Below are 6,240 nucleotides of genomic sequence, written 5' to 3'. Positions count from 1 at the left end.
ATAAAGTGAATGAATGAACAAATGAATGAATGAATAAACAAATGAATGAACAAATGGATAACTCTGAGGTGGTGGGGTTAAGAGCAGGGGAGTGAGTCACTCCCCCAGGGCGAAATTTAAAGGGACACCAAAACCCTGTCACATAAATGAGTGATGATTTAATAAAATATTGTAAATACATTCAAATAAGCATAAAAATACAAGAGATGAAATGCCAGCCATTTTTTTTGGACGTACCTTCAGGGATACACTCGTCATTTCTTATCTCCCAATGCAGAGCTACAGAGACAGGAGACCAGGCACTAGGAGAGGGGCCCGTGGGCAGGGGGACAGCAGTGAGTTCAAGATGAAGCAGAGTGGGTCCCAAACGGTGAAAACCATCCACCCACCTCTGGCCTGATCCTTTCCCGAGATCAGTGCATCCGGGTCTCACAGTTGTAATCCACAATGGCGCACACACCTGATGTCCGCACACCAGTGAGTTCTGTTTTACTTGACATTTTCTTTTATTCAACAGAAAACGAAAGTCAAGAAGATGGCACGCTGATTTGTCGTGAGAGACGCAGTCCATGGGACAGAGGGCAGGTGTGTTGGTTCACAATGGTGTTCAACTAAGGTCTTAGTCAACCCTTTTTTACCCATGCAGTAGCCACATCCATCGGCTGCAAATGGCACAGAGGATGAATTGTGCGGTACCTAGGAGAGGTTTTCATTGAACACGTGGGATGCCCACACAAGGCTATCTGTCCGATAACTGGATCCACTGTCCTATGAGACCTTGAAATTCAGAGAAATCAGTATCTCTTCACACAGTCTAAAACTATTTATATCTCCAAACATCTTACTCTTTGAGATAATTGACACTTCATCCAGACGGCCCTTGAACTCAATGACTAAATGGTCACGTCCACCATCCCCACCGACACGGGACACTCCAGACATGTAAAATTGACAAGAAATCCTTGATCCCTTGCTCATAGAGAAGGGACAACGCATCGTTCTGGAGGACCTACCTAGTTTTTGGGATCAGTGGCAGCCTAGGGCCCCAGAGGATCCTTGTCATCAAACTCTTGCTAACTCCTTTAAACACCCATTGCTTTCTTAACCCAGACTGTCCCCAGATCAAGGTGCCCGTGTCCTAAGAGGGTCAGTCTCCGCTCAATTTCAGATCTCAACTCAAAGTGAAAACGAGCACAGGTGGTGAGCAGCCCCAAAGGCCATGAAGAAGAACTTCCCTAAGAACAACAAGGCTGTGGTATGACTAAGCCATCCAATAGGTTTGCATGTCACCTTTTAAACTGGAAGTCCCTGTCGTGTTTATGCAGTGTATCCTACAGTTTGCAAATTAGAGCCTTGGAAACAGTATCTGCCTTAAAGCAATAGATACACGAAATAACCCTACCATAATTTATACAGGTGAAGTGCTTAAAATATGTTTCCATATATTCATAAGCTGCCTTAGTCAGCTTATCTGATGACTTGTTCAGCCTAGAGTCACCTAAGAAAGCAGTCTCAAATGAGGGCTTGTCCAGATCACATGGGGTTGTCATGACTGTTTCTTGGCTTGGGAGACAGCATCTCCCTATGCAGCCCTGAATGGCCTCAAACTCACAGAGATCTGCTTGCCTGTGTCTTCAAAAGGCATGAGCAACCACAGTAGTTGTCTTGACTGTGGGCGGTACCATTCCCTGGGTATGAGATCTTGAAACACATAAGACAGTTACATAAGCATGAACTTATGAGCCAGCCAGCACACAGTGTTCTTCCACGGTTCATGATTCACACTTCTGCTTGAGTTCCTGCCCTGACTTCCCCTCCGTGATGGTCTGTGACCTGAAGTAGGTCTTTTCCTCCCCTACGTTGCTTTGGCTGTGGTTCTAGTCACAGCTTAAATAAAATCACAATAACTCACATATACCTATATGCTCATTCATGCCTTTTGCAGAATCGGGCACACACACACATGCTGCAGCCCATCACTGGCTCTTACCCCTCGGTATCAAGGACACCCACCAGCTTTTAAAGTCTTAAGGGGTGGAAGGAACAAAGCTCTCCATCAAGAAAAAGGGACAGGCTTGATACTCCTTCTAGTGTGAGGAAAGCTTATGCCAGCTGTCGCAGGTCTAAACACACAGGGGGCCGCAGGCACCACACAGAGCATCATGCCTACATGGGGCAGGACACATGCCTGTGGCTTTGATGCTCCTGGAAGTCCCAGGTATGTGACAGAAATGCCTCACTAACTGGTTTACTGGGATGGCCGGCTCACCGTTAGAGACTGGCACAGCCCACTGTCGAATGGCAGATCTGAATCCCCTAAGACCCATGCTCTGAGTTTGGACCTGTAACTTCACTGTCCCACAACTCAGGCACCAACCTCCTCTGGGGACTTGTGCAGAATCAACTCCCTGTACTGCACAATGGTAAAGACACCTAAGGAGTTTCCGTCTTTGCCAACTAAGTTACCACATTTATGACCATTGTAAATGAAAAAAAAAAAAGCCACTATGGAAACAAAGCCATAACTCACACGGCTTGCTCTCCAAGAGGAGAGCATCCCGGATCTCTCTATACCAAGGCCTTTCCAAACATGCTCTCTCCTCACTTTCAGTGGATGTGGTGGTATGGTGGGTGACAAAAGATAGGGATGCCCAAACTGTTCCGTGGCAGCTGGAGGCAGACTGGGCTGTCATTCAGAACTGGCCCCATAGCTGGGCGGTGATGGTGCACACCTTTAATCCCAGCACTCAGGAGGCAGAGGCAGGCGGATTTCTGAGTTTGAAGCCAGCCTGCTCTACAGAGTGAGTTCCAGGACAGCCAGGGATACACAGAGAAAACAAGTCTTGAAAAAGAAAAAAAAGGTGCCAGTTAAGGGATCAGTTAAGGGATCAGCTGACAGTTAAGGGTTCCATCAAAATGACGTGGAGGGTATCTCTGAGCAGCGTGCAGATACAGGCGCAGTGGCGTGCTTCTTTGCAGAGACATTTGTCAGTGATCAGCTCCTGACATAATGTTCGCTCCTGGGGATGCTCCCTGTTGCCTTTCATGCCACGGACAGAGGGTCACCTCTCTCCATCCTAGAAAAATCTAATCGACAAACATGCTCAGTTTGAAGTCCTTCGAGGGGGCACTCACGGGAGGTCTTGTGTCTGAGACCTCCTGGTCTTGGTTACATCCACCAGGTTGGGAACTCCTTACATTGCATAGCAGAGTCTCTGCAGCCGCATCCTGAGCAGTTAGCAGGATGAAGATGTGTTCTCAGGAACATTCCTGGAAAAGAGCTCTCCAAAGAAAGGCCAAAGACTTTTTTTTTACTGATTCTCTAAGTACATCACAGAGGAAGAACACAGCAGACCAGAGACATCCAATCCATGGCAGCAGGAAAGCCAAACTTAACAATGCAGGGTTTTTGTTGTTGTTGTTTTCTCTGTGTGTCTCTGTCTCTGTCTCTGTCTGTCTGTCTGTCTGTCTGTCTGTATGTATGTATGTATGTATGTATGTCTTCTTGTTCTTGTTTTCTTCTTGTTCTTTTTGTTGTTGTACCCTTCTTCTTCTTCTTCTTCTTCTTCTTCTTCTTCTTCTTCTTCTTCTTCTTCTTCTTCTTCTTCTTCTTCTTCTTCTTCTTCTTCTTCTTCTTCTTCTTCTTCTCCTTCTCCTCCTCCTCCTCCTCCTCCTCCTCCTCCTCCTCCTCCTCCTCCTCCTCCTCCTCCATCCAGGCAGAGCTCGCAATATTTTACCCTGACAGGAAAATCCCTGGCTGGAGTGTCCAGAGAGAAGTTTCTGACCCCAATTTCTTTCAGGTACTGCTACCCAGTGTGATGTCTCTTTCTGCTGTGGCAAGGTCAGGGGGGAATTGCCTTGGGCTGCGGGGGACAGGCTTGAAGAATGTCTCTCTGGACCTCCTTCCCTGAACTTCCCCTCTTTTCCTGGGAAGGGCTGAGAATTCTGGAAGGGACTGTCATTGAGTGCTGGTCGCTAGGTGCCCAGGTGGGGAAGAGTTCTCAGCATGGAGATCAAAGCAGCTGGCCAGTGCTTGTTCCGTACAGCTTGGCCCCTCTGTGGATTTCATGCTTAAGTGACCTGCTGGGTATAGATCTTTCTTTCTGGCAAGGATTTCTGTCACCAGGGAGTTTGGAAGTTTCAATTACTGCCCAAAGTAAAGCCTAACCACATTGCCCACCAAGAAACCCACCTTGGTGAGGAGCTGGGTTATGGTTAAAATCTACATAACAAATATGGTTATGTAGTTCCTAGGCCTAGGCACTTTCCAAAGGTTGCCTGGTGGGTCTATGCAGGAAGAGCCCAGATCTACGCGGAGGTTTCTGAGGGGCACTGACATCAAGGACTGGGTACCCTGGACTGTCATGGTCCTCCACATCTTTGTGTTCCTGGCCAACTGTGCTATGTCTGAATCCCTCTATGACACCTTGGGCTGAGGTCGTCAAGGTGCACCGCAGTCGAGGATTCCCCACAGAGAAGGAGAAAGGCCTTGACAACACTTATCCCCTTCCAGTTGTACCCTCACCCCATGCCTTCCTCCTTCCTTTCCAGGGGCTCTGCAGACTGCTAGAGCTTTTGTTCTGGGCTCTCTCAACAATAAAGTGAGGGACGTATGTGCTGACCCTTCAGAGCCTCCGTCCACCTTCCTCAGGGGAAACAGCAGAGCAATGGCTGTGTCCCTCAGGGCTGGGCTCGCCACCCAACAAGTATCACAGGCCAACACCTTTGTCCTTTCCCATTTCTCTTAGTCAACATAACCCTGGGGAGCTCAGCTGAGCTCCTGACAACTGGGACCCCCTTTTCTTGGGTATGCAAAGATGTGCCTCATCCTCGGGCCTTCCTGTGGAAGCATCCAGTCCACACCCAGGAAGTGACCTAAAAGTGGAATATCGGAACTGGACCATCTCCCACCTGAAGAAATAGAATTGTGGATGACATAAAACCAAGCATCCAGAACAGCTAAAGTAGAGTGGAACTGGAACCGCTTCTTTCTGGTCTCACAGGGACCTTAGATGTCCCCAAATGAAGTTTTGTTATCTGTTCAGAGAAACATTGCAAGTGGGCAAGGCTCAGCCTCCTGAGCTCTTGAATACAAGTGGCTTATGGGCTGGGCGTGTAGCTCCAGGCTTTAACAAAGTGGAGACTATGGCTCCAGGCATTTAAAGGCAGAATCTCCACAGCTCTAGGCTGCAGCTTGAGCAAGCGCTAAGCTTTCATAATTGAGAGAGACATCTCTGGACCCTGAGAACTAGAAACTTAGCAGAGACTTGTGGGTTTTCAGGTCAGTTGCTTATTGCTTTGAGACTTGAAGACCAGCAGGCCTGCAAAAGTCAATGTGAGTTTCCTGGAGCCTTCATGCCTGGAGCAAGGCCTCCTGGGGCAGCAGCATGGCTTCCACAACAGCCCTGCTTGCTGTTGTGATTGAAGTGCTTCCTTTGAGTGGTAGAGGGTTTAAAACAGCTAGGATTAATGACCCCTATTTGTGTTTAAACACTCTTTGGCCCCATGTGCCTTTATACACGCCAAAGGGCAGACAATGGATTCTCTTGACTTACCTCATGGCGGGAGGGCAAAGCAGCTCAGCTAACTGTGTCCTTTTTATGTAGTCAGAGACCCTAGCCCACGGCCTAGCGCCATGAACATCTCGCTTGGGTCTTCCCACCTCCGTCAGCCTAATCCAGAATTGCCTTCAGAGGCACACGGTGGTGAGTCTAAATCCAGTCAGGTTGACAGTGAGATGAGTCAGGCGCACTCTGCTGGACTGCCTCGCCTGCTGAAGGAGGGGCCGCCTGGCTTACAGCTCCAGATCAAAGGCTTCAGGCAGTGTGACCCCGGGACCAGACTGGCTTCATGGATAGAAAAATGGGTCTATTGGGGATTAAATTGCCAAGACTATCTCTCAGGAGGCAGAGTGGGGGGAGGGGTGCGGAGCAAGCAGATTTTTATGTGTCAGCAGGGTACGGTGCTTAAACTAAGACTGCTGGCTGTTCGGATTGACCCAGAAATAGATATCTTTGCCCAAAGTCATTGACCTTTGAGACTGATTAAGGGAAGTTTCCCATAAACTGAAACCTCCTTAAGATAGCTGCTTTTCCAGTAAACAGAAATCTGTCTTTAGACTTGTTTATCCAATAACATTCTCTCTGATTACCTGACCAAAGTCCTTCTGATTGGGACACTGTCAGCAGCACTGCCATTTTGGGGTGCTGCTTTGAACCTAATGGGCACAAGGAGAGGTGT

The sequence above is a fragment of the Apodemus sylvaticus genome, chromosome 17 (genome assembly GCF_947179515.1).
Source record: "Apodemus sylvaticus chromosome 17, mApoSyl1.1, whole genome shotgun sequence".
In the NCBI taxonomy this organism is placed as follows: Eukaryota; Metazoa; Chordata; class Mammalia; order Rodentia; family Muridae; genus Apodemus; species Apodemus sylvaticus.
This window is presented reverse-complemented; position numbering follows the sequence as displayed.